At 36.9% G+C, this 16,859-nt stretch overlaps 1 protein-coding gene and 1 non-coding gene across 2 annotated transcripts in view; one reads left to right on the top strand and one right to left on the bottom strand.

The window, feature by feature from the left end:
- LOC145671158 (uncharacterized) overlaps positions 1 to 16,859 on the bottom strand; it is a 2,642,835-nt gene that overhangs the window by 1,461,176 nt on the left and 1,164,800 nt on the right. The gene's annotated exons all lie outside the window — the stretch shown is intronic.
- LOC145672171 (5.8S ribosomal RNA) lies at positions 4,678 to 4,825 on the top strand. Its single transcript, XR_014128617.1, has one exon. It is a non-coding gene; the product is annotated as a 5.8S ribosomal RNA (ribosomal RNA).

Raw genomic sequence — 16,859 nt, forward strand, 5'->3', positions numbered from 1 at the left:
GAATGAAGAAAGTGGGAGGAAACGGGAGAACCCCGAGGAAACCCACGCACACCACCACAAAGTTCACTTGGCGGGGGCTGGGATCGAACCCGGGATCCCAAGCACCAGAGGTGAACGCTCTACCACTGAGCCACCGCGGTCCCTTGGGCTCAATTGAGCCAATGGCTTGAATCGGCTCGGTAAAGACAAGTTATCGACTCAGTTCGATTGAAGCCAATGGCTCGAACCAGCTCCGTTGAAACGAGTCCATAGGCTGGGTTCGAGTTAGCTTAACTAAGCCAATGGCTCGAACCGGCTCGGTTGGGGTAAGCAATCAGCTCGGTTCGGTTCGGCTCGTGTGAGCCTTCGGCTCGAGCTGGCTCGGTTGGATGAGCTGTTGGCACGGCTCACTTCTCGGTTCGGCTCGATAAGTGAATGAGCTGTGAGCGAGCCGCTTGAGTCGTTGACCACCCTAAACCCGGATCGAGCAGTTTTAAACATGTTTGGCTGGAGTCCCATAACTTCTAACAATTTTTGGCTCGAGCCCGAATACTTGCTCCTCCTGAACTCAAACCAAGAACCTCGTGACCGATGTCCTTGCCTCCTGAAGATTTCTTGACTACCGAGATCGACAGTTAACTAATTTTTAGTATTCCGATACAAACCGCCTATATTCCATGTTTATATATGTACGTACACGGTGTTATAATAATAATTAGTTATAGTAGTAGTAGTAGTATCATTGATAATTATATTGTCTATGTAGGATACTTGAAGATAGTAGTACTTGGAACTACACAAAGGATTTAGCTCGAATTGGCTCGACTCGACTGGAAACTCGATCGAAATTCGAGTCGAGTTGGGGGAAATTTTTCGAGCTCTCGAGTCGAACTCAAAGATGTCTGCTTCGAGTCGAGTCGAGTTTTCAAGAAAACTCGCTCGAACTCGCTCGTGCTCATTCCTCTTGTATGCATGACGGGCATATAGAGTTCTTTCGAGGGGGATAGAACCATAAACATAATATATTTTTAAAAAACTTAGTTTCACGGCTTTCTTCCCAGGGGGGGAAAGGGATGGTAGGTATCCAGCATTTCTTATAAGTACCTTATTTGAAATATGTAAAACAGTAACAAGTGGACAATACAATATACACACATCTTCTTATCTTCAGTTTTAATTGCTGATTTCAATTGCAATTAACAATTACAATTAACAATTACAAGTTTCAATTGTCAATTGCAATTAACAATTGAATGTTTCAATTGCACCTTTTGCAATTGACAATTAACAATTAAAAGTTTCAATTGCCTGGTGACCAATTAACAATTAACAATTGACGAAAATTTAATTGCAAATTTTATGATTGAATTCAATTGCAATTGAAATTAATTGTCAATTACAAATTGAAATCAATTGCAATTGAAATCAATTGCAATTGATTTTCAGAGCAATTACTTTCAATTGATTTCAATTGATTTTGCCCAACACTGATGTGGGGATATGGAGACATTAGTTATAATGCAATATATTTCTTGGTTTCAGGTGCTGGTTGATAAGTGCGCTAACTTGGATCACCATTTGTCGTCTAAAACGGTTGTATGTGACTTTGAAGTAGCAGTTCACAACGCAGTTTGAAATAAACTTGGACACAATGTTTCTACACACGAATGCGTCTTCCATCTAAGACAAAGTACATACCGCAAAATTCAAGAATTGGGCTTGCCAGATCCATAGATGAAGTGGGTCAATAGGTCGTGTCAAATAGGTCAATATTTGGTGGGTCAACAGAACGTGACCCACTGACCCACTCTGAGCCAGCGACCCACTACGACTGACGACCGACTCTGCTCAGTGCATTGTATACAGCATCTTCTAAACACTGGTGAATTTGCCTATGTTTTATTTTTAAGGCCTGCATTTTTCCTTTTCATTTGTTTCTAATTACTTACCTGCATTTTTAGAAGAACTGGCTACTAGAAAAATAGAATTATTATAATTTTATATAAAAAAAAAAATTGAATGAAACTGTGTGCGCGTGACCATCACGGCCAAATGGCAAAACCAAATGAAATGATTTTTGGTTATAGTTAGGCCTTAATTCCAACTAGGATGTTATCATATAGCTTTCATTATAATGCGTACCCTAAGGGGGAGTGGGGTTCGAATATTTGCGAAAAATTGAGTATATGACAAGCAGTTCAACTTAAGGAGCTGAAATTTAGTATATTTCACAGTCTTGTTTTATTACAAGTCTGCCGTGTCGTGACAAAACGCTGTAACTTTGGTGGAGAAGTTTTGCGAAAATGAGCCATAAAGTTTTCATTCGAAAATGTGATCTGTATCGTGTAGAACCAGTGTATCTTGACTTTGGAAACACGTGGTTACATGTAATGTTATGTAAATGCATGTTGTGTGATTAAATTTGGTGAAAATTGATTGGTTGACCATTATTGGCTAGTTACACTGGTTCTACACGATACAGATCACATTTTCGAATGAAAACTTTACGGCTCATTTTCGCAAAACTTCTCCGCCAAAGTTACAGCGTTTTGTCACGACACGGCAGAAGTGTAAGCAGTGGAGAGAAGGGCGTGGATCATGGGTTAAAGTTGGCCATCGTGGGTTTTAGTGGGTGGCGGGTCAGAGTGGGTCATGGTGGGTGGTGGGTAATGGGTGAAGTTTTCATTGACCCACGCCATAACTTGATAAAGAAGCTGTAGAATTTTCTATGTTCTACAACCAAATTGATTCACTGGCGTTTCTATCGTGTATTGAAGGGCATGTAATACTTAAAGAAGATAGCTCCTCCCGAAACGGAAGAGCTCATTCATTATTTTGATTCAACGTATATATCCAGGGCCGGCGCGAGGGGGAGTCGAGCCGTGCCAGCGCCCATAGCGGCAAGTCTAATGGGCGACAAAATTTGAAAAAGAAAAGAATACTATCAAAATATAATGCTTCGTAATAGGCTCCCTTGGAAAAATAAAATTATGTTAACCTGAGAATGTAATTGAACTTACTTCACTCACATTCAAGAAAATACTCTCTCAGGGAATTCAGAGCATTCTTCCTCATTTTCAATTATCAAACTACTAGCCACAGGTATCTCGTTCAATATTTCCCTTGCAGCGGCATAGATAGGAAGGGGAAGTATATGATGCCTTACTGCAAATAAGTAATGACAATAGAACAGATAGAATGGTCGCCCACGATGCTCTGTGTATAGCAAACCAGCTGAGTTACTTTCCTTTCCTTTACTCACTCGTTGTCTGATATGACTTTTTACTCCACATAAACATAGTAAGCAAAAATCTTCAAATCATTGATTCTCATGTGTTGGATGCAGTAAGATTTCTTGAAAATATATCTGGGTACTTTGAGAGGAGCAGAAATGATGCAAAGTTTCAATCTTACTTAGTTGATGCGATGGAGTTGGCATCAGCATTAGATACAGGTGATCCACTGATACGTAATACAGTGCAAGCTCTAAGTCGAAAGAAGAGAAAGTTTCAGTACGAGGCAGAGGATGAAGCTACTGAAAATCCACAAACAAGATACAAGATCGATTTTTATTACAAAGTTCTAGACATGATTGTGTTAGCTTTTAAGAGAAAAATTTGAGCAACTTAAACATCACAGCGAGTATTTCCATTTTCTTTACGATATAGGTAATCGTAAAGATATAGCCTACCACCTGAACTTTTTGTCTGGAAAGAGTACTAAACTTACCACCATTTAACACACGAAGAATTGAAAGATATTAACCCTAGAGATTTGAAAGACAAACTGAAAGTGTTATCCACTATAATTAAGCCTGTGAAAGTTCACCAAAAGAAGCATTAAAATTAATTAAAGAACATGACTTTGCTCCCAATGTTAGTGTTGCACGTAGAATTTTGTTAATCTTGCCTGTAACAGTGGCAGTGGAGAAAGAAGTTTTTGGAAACTTAAGTTTATTAGAAACTATCTACACTCTTCTACGTCTGGTCTAGCAATGATATCAATTGAACACAAATTGGCTAAAACATTGGACTACGCGAATGTGATAAAGGAATTTGCTCATATCAAAGCAAGAAAAGTTTATTTCAATTAAGGTATGTTAAATTTATGTGTCTCTAATGTGTTTTAGTACATTATAAGGCTTAGCTAATTACTTAGATTTACCGCAATATCTGATTTACTATATTATCTTCTTGCTCCATATTCTATTGAAAACGCCTTTTGATATAAAATAAGCCTAAAAATTAAAATTCTTAGTCATGACTAAAGTATATTTTTTTTTTAAATTTTATTTTCTGTATGCGCTACTCTATATTACAGATATACAGCGAAATCGAGCATACTGAATATTATGTCAGTATAGAGTCGTTTAAATATTACGTAAGCATTCCAGAAAGGTAGTTCATTTTTTGTTTACTTTTCCATTTTATACATGTTTTTAAATGACACTTGAACGTCATCTGTCAAAATAAGGTTTGCGGATTAAAGGGTCGGCATGAGCAAGCACCGCCCACGGCGGCAAAATTGCATGCGCCGGCCCTGTATATATATCTGGTTCATACAGAAGGGTGGGAGGGGAAGAAACTCTAACAGTAAGAGTAAGATGATTTCCGCCACTATTTTCTCCCCGAAATTGGAACGTGCATCAGGCTACTTTGAAGAAAATCCACGCACTAAATTTATGCGAGGGCTGGAACAATAAGTGAACGGTGGTTCACTTGGCTCATGGATCGATGAAGAACGCAGCTAGCTGCGTGAAAGAATGTGAACTGCAGGACACACATCGATGTTTCGAACGCACATTGCGACACAGGATCTCTTCTGAGTAACACCTGTCTGAGAGTCAGTATTTTTATCCTGGCGGTGGAAGTTTTTCGGACGACCTCATGGCCTCATAATATGGAAGTTGGTTGAGTGCCTGCTCGGTGGTGGAGACAGTTATCCTACAGTTTGAAAGGGAGCCAAGTGCCCAAAGAGAAGACGAAGTAAATGTATGTTAATTTACAAAACAGGGTGAGGAATTCGTGCTTTGATTATATCTTGAAAACTTCTTACAAACAGACGCTTACAATTTGATATTTTCAATGTAATAGGGTACAAGGTGATTACTATTGTTGGGTGTAATTTATATCATAGGACTAGACAAAAATCCCTTCAAAAATTCTAATAAGTCATATCAGCCATTATTATCTAATAAGTCATTATTGTTTTCTAATCATAGAGCTTCTTGGTGGTTATATTATTAGCTTACGTGCCTTAGGCGTGATGGATAGGCGTTCGATCGTCAGATAATTCATGTTATTTGGATTTCACGTTAAAGTGTAGATCCACGTGTCATATAGCCTCAGTGCTGACAAGAACAATAAACCATTACAACAAACCTTTTCTATTTATTCATTCACTTACGAAATTGATTGCTGTGAACTTTTTCTGTTCAATTCTGCAGACTTCGAATACAAATTAGTTACTTGAATAAACACTTTTGTATTTAGTATTTTGCATCTTTCTTCTATTCCCTATCTTCTGTACGTTTTGTAAAGGCTTTCTGATATGTGTGCATTGTTTACATTGTAAGTAAAGATTAAGTCATGGCTGTTTTCTCTCGTTACTAATTAACGTGAACCGAACAGTTTAGCATGTATCTCTAGGGTATCCGAGGTTGAGAAAAGCTGTTATATACTTTAAGTTATGTGTATCTTCTCTTCATGGTTTCAAAATAACAATATAAAAAATAACTCAGATTGAACAACGGATGGTTATTTATTATTATTTCGATTCGAAAGCGAGAAGTTACAAATTTTTCGAAGACTAGCATTAGAAGATATCTTAGGAAAACGGCAGTAATTAATTTACATTTCCTTTTTTCTTTTCAATGAAGTCCAAACGTGACTAATTCAAGATTAGATGTGTATTACAAATTGAAAATCTTCATTCCGTGCATCAACAACCATTAATTTCATTGGTTTCTCCACAGTGATCTTCTTGTCACTCAACTTACCAAAGCATTTTTTTTTTTTTAAACTAAAATCGCTTTCCTCATTGCAGATGAATCGTCACATGTGTTTACAATTATTTTAAACAATTGTTTACAATTACATTTCAAACATACATTACACACAAATTACATTTGAAATACAAACAATAGAAGCAAACATGCTTCGCTTTTTTACAATATATTAGGACGGAATGCAATTTTGTCCCACATGTGGTAACTCAAATTCATAAGAAAGCTTTTTTTTTTCTTCTAACAAGCCTTACTGGAGGAAGATTCAAAATTACATAGGAGAAAGCCGATGATCTGTCTTTATAGTTGATTACTTGTCTATCTCAGTTATATTGTTTCTCTTCACCATTTTGTAGTGTTTAATGTAATTCATAATTATGTATGTTTGCAATTCGAATTATGTAAAATTAGAACCGTTATTTTTCTACCAAAACATTGTCATTAACATGAGCCAAGGCACTGCATCTACAATGAAAATTTTCTTGCTTTCTTGTTTACTAAAGAGTAGATAGTGGCATATATAGGTATTTTCGATTCAGGGGTTTCAAGTTCAGTGTATCAGCTAGAGATGTCAGTTGTTGAAGTCTTCCCTGTTAACTGAGCTCTGTAGATGAAATAGAGGCTCCAAATACATAAAAGCACATTAATCCTTGGTTAGAAACAGCCATTGAAGCAGCAGAAAATATAGCTCCACCATGACTTTTTATTTTCTGAAGTGTCTGAATCTGTGTCGAAGATTATTCCGTCTAGTTCTGATTCCTTAATATCATCTAGAAAGCTACCTTCAGTTGTTACAGATCTGCTATCATCTGAGTCAAGGGTGGTGAGAGAGTTAGAAGAGTGCAGAAAATATAAGGTGTTGTTCGACGGTAATTCATCATCAACTTCGTCACCTGTTTCATCTGTAATGAATCAGCTCGAAGATTCATCGCAGTGTAATGCGAAACAGTCGTCACTGGCATCCAGTCTATGTATTTGAACAAAAGATCTCAAGTCAGATCGAATACTAACATAAGGAAGTATTCCAGTCACAGACATTTCTTGTGGACAAATCCAGAAGACGGCATACGCTCGCAGAGTGAATATGAAATATTTTGTGACTACTTCTTCGTCGAACTTGAAGCTCCATATAGTATTACCATTACTGTCTTTACTTTGGTATTCGGTGCACCTTCTATCGCAACTGATGCTATCGATAATATCGTCTATGTAAGGAAAATGTGCCTTGCAATGTAAGAATTTGAAACCAATTCTCCATATTTTTTACGAGCTATTTTTATATACGTCCTTTCGATAATACCTAAGTCGCACCACTGAATTTTCCTGGTCTTAGCAACGACAACACTAAGCACAAGAATAGAAACTACAATTTTATCAACAATGATTTAGAACATTCTGTAGTAGGCATAAAATTAGAGAATAAAAATATACATTAAAAAACGAACATTATTATAGTTTAACGACCCTTGATTGTGCACCGAGGCTAAGGTGATGATGAGATAGATGATTATAGTGGAATGACGAAAGTGAGAGAAAACAAGAGAACCTCTAGACACAGCGTGTCTATCACAAAGCTCATTTAACGGAAATTGAGATCGAACCAGGTACCCCACCAGTGGGCTAAGAGAGAATGGATTTAAATGCAAGTTTGAGGGGTTAATATGAAAAATAATATTTAGGTATAATTAAGAGGTGCCTTATTTTAAATTCATTTTAATCTTTTCATCAAAGTGAGAATTAAAGAAATGCAGAAAATAACATGTAGCATAGCTACGGAGAATACGTATCATTTCAGTGAAATTTTACACCCGTGGAACTCCTCAATGACATCATGGATACAATGTAGCAAATTGAATTGAATAAAGACAATCGTAATAAACATAATGGCGCGGAGCACATTTTTAAAAAGCGGAAGAATACATACCGGGTGCCAAAACCTGCAAATTCTAATTGACGTTGGATGTTCTTTTTCTTTAATTGGTCTGGAGTTCAGCATTTCTTTTCAGCACCAAGGCTATATAGGAGACGTGCACCTACAACTTTACGCGGAATGCAAACAATATGAGCTCTCACCAGGAATCGAAACCAAGTCTCCCGTACCAAAGGCACGTATGCTAACCATAAAGTAACGAGGGACCAATAGATGTTCTTGTGTTTATCTGCTCTCTTGGAGCAAGGAAGCGCAAATGAAATTGAGAAACCTAATCAAGAGCAACAAGGAAGATGAGTTGATTTGGAGTTTAATTTCTTTCAGCAGGGAGACTATATGAGACGGGACCTACTGATTAACGTGGAATTCGAACCACATAAGCTCCCGCCAGAATCGAACCCGGGTTTTCCATGCCAAAGGCGCGTACGCTAACCGCTTAGCTACGAAGAAGCTCAACAAGTACGATGATTTCTTTGAAGACAGCGTTAGTGTAAGTAGTTATTTTCTTGAGTTATTAGATTTATTAGTTGAGTTGTAGTTTGGCGTCCCGTTCAGCAGCGGGGCTATATGAGACGTAGATCTACAGCGTAACAGGAAATCTGAAGCGCAAGAGCTCCCGCCGAGAAATCGGTCCCGGAACTCCTGCGCCGAAGACGCGTATGTTAGCCACGAGGTAGCTCTAATTAAATAAAATATGTATTATTGGGTTTTATATGTAATTGGTGCTAGTGTTGAACACAGGTCTCAAACGGAAAATTTGAAAGAAACTGTTACTTTACCAGAAAATAGTGTTACTATGCTGTAGTTGTGCAATTTTATATAACAAAACTAGTCTTTGGCTAGCTAGGGCTCCGCCCTCACGTCCCCGCGTTTCCTCGGTCTATGGCCTCGCATCTCTTGCATATTAGCCTTTGCATCAACAGTAAATTTCGTGCATTTGCTCTTCATAATTCCTGAACTTGTCCAGCTGAGGGCTTCGCCCCTACACCACCGCCTTTGCTTGGCATACGACCTCTTAAACCCACAATTCTACCGAATTTCAAGTTTCTATTCCTATTTCAACTACCGGTATCTAAAAGATCAGATTTTCTATACCAAGAGAACGCCTATTTAAATAACATGGGACTTTCTTAATCGCTCCTTCAGACCCTTAAAAATTAAAAATATTCACTTATGGCAATTTTTCTGTTGGTTTGTCCCGGAAGGCTACAATCATGCCAAATTTCATCATTCTAATCTTGTCGGAAATGCCTAAACCTTTTGGGGTGTATAAAATGTCCCATGTAAATAACATGGGGAAGATTTTTCAGTTCTCCATAAAACCACTCTATAATTGGAAATGTTTATTTTTACTAATTTACTTAGGTAATGCCAAGAAAAACGTACAAACTTACAGAATTACAAGATTTTTATTCTAATTCTAAGTACCTAAAACATGAGATAATAGATCCAAAAAAATGCCCATTTAAATAACATGGGAAATTCTTCATCTACTCTTTAGACCTCCTAAAAATTAAAAATATTCATTTTTGACAATTTTCCTGTAGGTTAGTCCTGGAAAGCTACAGTCATGCCAAATTCCAACTTTCCACAACCGGAAGTACCCCTTAAGCCTTGACAGCAGCGAACACGGAATGTGTCGGCGAGAAATTCTTTTTTTTTTTTAAAAAAAAAAAAAATCCATAACAGCAGTGAATACGGCGGGAAATTCGACAAAAAGTAAACCTTGACAGCAATGAACACAGAAGGTGTCAGAGGGAAATCGAAAGTATCAAGAACCGCCAATTCCGCGGTTCTTTGTTGTCGTAATAATGCATATTGCGATTTCACGCTTTTGGACGGCCCTAGCTCCGAAATTACGTACTTCTCCCCACATGCTTACACATACTTTCTTCTTATTTTGATGTGAGGAATCACCTAGTACAGTTTGTCTCTATATGTAATTAACAACCTGTATAGTTCTTCTAAGACACCCTAAAATTAAAGTGCTATCATCACTTATACAGATAATATCAATCTTCATGCTCTATTTGCTTTACATTCGAGTTGTGAACATGTGCATATTCTCACTCAAGCAATTAATTGTACAGCATATAATTCAACCAGCACTTTTAATAAGTATGAATTCTATGGAGATACACAACAAGACAACACCCCTATCCTTTCATCCCTTTATATTATATCAGCTAGTCTTTTAACAAAAGGCAGCTGCTAAAAGCTTTAAGCCTCCATGTTATATGTAGGGGTTCTTGACTCTGATTATAAGGCAAAAGTTTACAGGACACTGGAACGTTGGATGATGGTAGATAATTACACACACACACAGAACTGTTCCCGTATATTTTAACAACACGACCTATCGTTCGCACCTGCTCCTTCCTGTATGATACGGGACGTCAAAGTAATTATTTTTACCAATGGATTTGAGGTCGACAGATGAATTCATACCTCAGAACTATTTATACATATCTTCAACCAAACTTCCTGTGATAATATACAGAGTAATGCTATTAACACCTGATCACATATGGCAAGTGTAGAAGCTTACATAGATAAACATTCTTATTTTAGTTGTTGATTATGCACTGTGCTTTGAAGGAAAGATTTCCCATAACCTCATGGTTAGTGGGTTTGCTTTCATAGCGGGCTGTCGCACGTACAAATTCTCCTGGAAATATAATGTCTCGGATAAAATCCCACGTAAGAGGATCGGAGAAGATAGCATACTTTTGATCTAGAAAATATAGAGCAGTCTTACAAGTAAATATAAAATAATAAAATTTCACATATATTATATGAATCTACGATCATAAATAGATATTTGTAAGACTAGTATGTCATAAAAAGTCACACGACGTCAAAATAAAAGTGCCCCTTCGTACCTGAATGGCTAACGCACATTCTTTCCTTCTGCGTAATCCTTGGTTCAATTTCCAGTGCGAATAGTTGCCACGGATACAAATATTTTACACAGAAGATTCCGTCTCGTATAGTGCTACAACTACAAAAGAACACGAAGGTTGTGAAACCTAAAAATGAAACGATAATACGTGTGATTCACGGGATTAAATTCTCTGATTGGTGAGGGAAGGGGCTCTTTTAAAATGTTACCTTGACGTGAGAGGGTAGCTTAATAATCTAATCCTATCCTAGTAATGGAGTTTAATATATATGAAAATAGCAAAACATGCCATGTATATTTGTACAGTTAAGCGAATTTCAATTTTATGAATCAAATTAACATGAGAATAGTAAAACATGATATTCAGTTTTTAGCCATTTTCTACTTTCCGCTCTGTTAGTTGGTCGCATTGAGATCTATATAATGGAGAAAGTCGATACTGGCTTAATATATAAAGTTCTGTTTAGCAGTATAATATTTCGTTTTCACCAGTGAACTGAAAGTATTTTAAATTAGTTCATAAGGTTGAAATTTGCTTGCCTGTACAAATGTACATAGCATGTTTGCCATATATATATATATATGTAGGGAGCAATGGAAAGAAATAAACAAAGTAAGTAAAAAATCAATGCCAATAAAATTACACACATTCCATGTATGGATGTTGCTTTTTAAAATATTACTACAAAAATATTGAGACTGATGGTATTTTATCGGAGCGATTTGGTCGTGATGGAGCACAATGCACCACCATCTGTAGAATTAGTGCGGAGCTCAGCCTTTCGACTCCCTGAGTTTAGCCCTTGAATGATTCAGAGTATAATCCCTGAATGATTTAGAAACGATTCTTGAAACGATTTGGGTAATTTAGAAGTTAAGAAACATTAATACTGCGCACACCAGATGCCCAGTAAACAATAAATCTATAAATTTAGAAAAATGATTATAGTGTTAGAACACATGAATGGCACTTTCTACTATAGGTGTATCTTACGTTAGCAAAAGCTAAGTATAGATCAATCTTCTTTTTCGACGTATCTACTACTTCCAGTTTCATAGTGAATCCCCATTGTTTGGAAGTCTACCTGGTTTTACAATGTAAAACGAAAATCCATCTGTTACACAGTAACTAAATAAGATTATCTTTTATTTACTGTTTATTATTTCTGATGATTAATAACTTTAAAATAAACAATAAAGTTGAGTTGTCCCTACCTTGCCACTTGTACAAAAAATAAAGAATTATACTGATTATGAGTTAAAAATTCACGATATTTGTTTCAGAAGAAATACGAAATTTCAAGAATTTGTTTCATACAAACTTTGTAAGGTAAGAAACACATTACACACATCACTGGATACAGAAAAATCGAAAGTTTGAAACCCCTGCCACCACCACCGAACGCTGTTGTCGTCTGTAATAAAATATCAACACTACCAGCACAAAGGAAGTCATTCTGTCTCCTATAGTTCGCTAAGTGTGAGTCTATCGGTCAAGTTCAACATGCTTTCTGCCGAAAATTCAACTGCCTCCTCCTCCTCATCATCATCATCATCATCATAGATATTCTGCCATTATTGGCAGGTCACTTGCCGTAATTGAGAAGCTTCCATACTTCACGGTCTTCTAGTAACCTCTAAAGAGGCTAATCACTGCGAAACTAAAATACCACTAATTCTAAAGTAATTATGTGACATATCTTGAAAGAGATTAAAGATGATCGAAATATGGAACAAAAGCGCTCTAGACAATATTATTTTGCATGAGGTACCGTTATCACGAGTCACCTAGTAGCTTTCAATTTGCAGCCATTTAGAAACACGAAAATAAATAAAGATTTTCTAAATGGGTGGAAATCAAAAGCAGATAAGTGAGTAGTGATAACGGTATCTCATGTAAAATCTTTCCCTCACGTCCCCTTCTAGCACGTCCCTCATGATACAGTTCCTTCTTAGCCTATGTCTCAACCTGGTTATAAGCGAAGTTACGAATGGTCTGGTCTGTAAGCATAACAAATTCGTAGAAGAAGCAATATTCAAGCGTGAAGGCACTGGTCGTCCACACAATTCGGAGAAAAAAAAGGCAGTGTCGAGAATATACAGTGTGCCCGTAAAGTTGCGAAAACCAAAGTTTCATTGAGTATATATCTTTTGAACCAAGAATAATAAAAACCTGAGACTTGAAACACATGTAAGCGTGTTGCATGTAGATATTTTCGAGATCATGACCGATGTTGACATGGCCGATGATCATGACAAACGTTTTGGTGTAGTAACGAAAGAAAGTATCGAAAGTGTAAAATAATAAAAAAAAAAGTGTACAAAATGAAGACAATCAATACTGAGTTGTAGAAAACTGATTTCCTGCGGGTGAATCTCTGTGTATATGCGCAGTATGCATCAACGTTTATCCATTGGTGCGGAAATGTGACAAAGTTGATGCAGTATTGCCATGTAAAATGGCTATTTAATGCAAGTCCGTAAAATGGGTGTATTTTTTTTTTTGACAGAAACGCCGTCCCTGTAAACACTGTTGTTGTAAAATTACTGCAGCAGATGTGCTTTAGGTTAATTAATGATAAGCAATTAGAATTCTGCATAATTGATAACCTGAGTTTATATGCAAAAATTCGCGATAAAAAAATTACTCACGTACAGCTGGCAACCTCGGAATTCTCGTGGAAATAGAGGGGCACTTTACAGCAAATGCTCGAAGTGGCTGCCGTGTTCTTGTAGACACAAATTTACATGCTTCACCATGTTTCTTGACACCGTTTTAAGAGTGTTCCTGGTAAGTGATTGAATTTCTGTTTCAATGTTCGTATTCAGTTCCTCAATGGACCTGCGGTTATTCTTGTACACCATTATGTTTCAGGTAACTCGATAAGAAAAAAGTCAAGTGATGTTAAGTTCAAGGAACGGGAGAGACACAAATTTTTGGAGATGATGTGGTCACTAAAAAATTCCCCTAACATTTGCTACAAAGCGCCTTTCTTTTTCTATGAGGATTCCAGAGTTGACAGCTGTAGGTGTCTAGGTGAGTAATTGTTTTATCACAAATTTTTTTCATAAAAACTCAGGTTATCAATTATGTGCAAATTCTTATTGCTTATCATTAATTAACCTAAAACACACCTGTTGCAGTAGTTTGACAACGACAGTGTTTGCAGGGGCCGCGTTTCTGTCGAAAAACATCCATTTTACAGACTTGCATTAAATAGCCATTTTACAGGGCAACACTGATACAACTTTGCCGCAGTTTTGCACCAATGGATAAATGTTGATGCATACTGCACATATACACAGAGATTCACTAACAGGAAATCAGTTTTCTGCAGCTGAATATTGATTTTCTTCATTTTGCATATTTTTATTTTACACTTTCGATACTTCCTTTCGTTACTACACAAACACATTACAAATTCCAACTTCGATCATAATCTCGAAAATACTTACATAAAACACACTTACATTTGTTTCAAGTCTCAGGTCTTTATCGTTCTTGGTTCAAAAGATATTCGCAATCAAACTTTGGGTTGGCAAGTTTATGGACACATTATACGTACAAAGCATGTATGAACAGAACTTTAGAAAATCAACTCAAGGGCAAGCACGGAACTTGGAATTTCTAAAACAGAGGTTTGGTGCGTTTTTCAACAGCGTACTGTAGGGAATGCATTCTAACGATCACGCAGAAGGCATGAATTCTGCATTTCTAGACGATGAGGAAGATGATAATGTTCCAGAATGGCTATTTTTGCTTCTCTTTGAATGAACCAATTTTCCATCTATCTGGTATGGTTCATCGCCACCAATGGCGGATCCACGGGGAGGGCGGAGGGGGCGACTGCCACCTCCAAAGGGTTTTTTGAACTTTCAGCATTTATCATTGGGAAATACTAACATGATCTTTTTCCCGACCGATCCAATATGTGTGACAAGCATAGCAAAGTCTAATCAAAATGTGTGGTACTTAATAGTACTTAATACAGACATATTTGAATTGTGAATATTTTTCTCCCTAGTTCCTTGGGGCGGTCACCATAAACCCCAAAGAAGCGAGAATATGATTCATTCGTTGGACGAACAGCTCTAAGAAGGAGGGTAAGACGGCTCACTCTTTGAACTAAAAACGTATATTTTAAAATTGTGTTCTAGAAAAAGGATATGGGAATGGAATTCGGATCCTGAAACTTAAAGTACCTTTACCTTGAATAAAGAGAAATATAGAATCTTCAGCGCTCCTTACCGGAAAGCTCTCTGAGACTGAGACTTTTGAGTTGGTTGATTGATTAATATGTATTTACGTCGTTTGCCAAAAGCGATGCTTTACAGAACGAGGACTAGAGTTTAAAGTTGGATCTGAACCACTGTAGTGCGTTCGATGCTCACTCACCGGGAATCAAACCACAGAACCCCTTCCATCAAAGATCAAAGGTACGTTCGCCAGCTACTAGATCAATAAAGAGAGCCGTGACTTTTGGGGTTCAACACGGAAACATTAGGAAGGGACCAGGGATTTATTATGACTTCAAATGGCATTTCATCTTTTCTTGAGAAATAACACAAGCTTGTTATTGTAATTAATACATAAAAGACGAAATCCTGAGTGAGCAACTTCGTACAGGCCAAACCACTTAAGCTACAAACTTGAAATTAGGACAGTAGATAAGATTTGTTACGCAGGATATTACTAAGGAAGAATTTTTTTTTTTTTTTTGAAATTCGAAGAAAGGAAGGGAGAATGGGGTGGAAATTACTTTAATAAGATGGCCATCTCTTCGAATCCGTTAAGACTAGAGACTTGAAATTTGGCATTTGGATTTCTCATTTAAAATAATTTGACACGGGTTTCAACTTTTTTTATATATATATTATAGTAAAACGGAGAAAAAAGAGATGGAAAGAAAAAGTGGTGGCCATTGCAAATATTATAAAAAGATATCAATATCTAAGAATCTTTGAAGGTTAGAAACATGGAATTTCGTATATGGACTTTCCACTTAAAATAATTCAATACGTATAGCAGCATTTTTTATATTTTATCTAGAAGGGAAGAAAAGGGGTGGGATTATTATTATTATTATTATTATTATTATTATTATTATTATGATTATTATTATTATTATTATTATAAGATGCCATATCTCGGGATCCCTTGCGGTTAGAAACATGAAAGTTGTTAGTTCGATTTTTCATTTAAAATAATTCAACATTTATTTGAACGTTTTTTTTTTCACTTAACGTAGAAGATAAGGAAAAAAGGTGGGGCTGGTTCATTAAAATGCCTTACGAGGTGTTTGAATTTCGTGACAGTCTTAGCTCAATCCAATTCTATATTGGAAGGCAGAAGGAAGAACGCGAAATATTGTGCCACAGTACCACGTAGGAACATTTGCTACGGCCGTATGTCGAGCAGATTGAGGATCTGGGGCAAGCTCCATCTAGACGAAGGCTAGTATAATGTACTAGATAATTTTATTGTTGTTGTAAGCATAACTATAATTATACCATGTTTCGTGGACCCCACAAAACTACAAAGATAGACTAATTTTGTATTAATTTTTCTAACTGATGTCCCGCAAGTTACTCAAAATATAAATGATTGGAGGAAATTGTACACTCTTTCGTTAAAATGAATGATATCGTCAATACAGTATTTTCTTTTGTGGAAGTACTGTGCCAGACAGTGCATCTCATATGTTGCGGTGACTGTGTGTGAAGTGAATCATGACACCGTCACGTCTCCGAAACGGAAGTACGTATTTAATTTAAATCTACAGAAAAAATACTCCCATTACAAAAAAAAAAGGGGGGGTCCCAAAGTGGAATCTGGGAATCTTTTTTTTTTTCAACCCCTTCCAGCCCCGGATTCATATGAGTCCCATTCTTGCAAATTAAATACTGGTCACCTTGAAGCTACGCTCATCTTCGACAAAGCGAACCGCCCCTCCCAAACGATCCTTCTGGATCCGCTAGTGATCGCCACAATATAAGAATTTGGGAGTATCAAAATGATTGAAAAGTCGTGAAACCGAGAGAAA

The sequence above is a fragment of the Thermobia domestica genome, chromosome 15 (assembly GCF_964235325.1).
Source record: "Thermobia domestica chromosome 15, izTheDome1.hap1.1, whole genome shotgun sequence".
Classification (NCBI taxonomy): Eukaryota; Metazoa; Arthropoda; class Insecta; order Zygentoma; family Lepismatidae; genus Thermobia; species Thermobia domestica.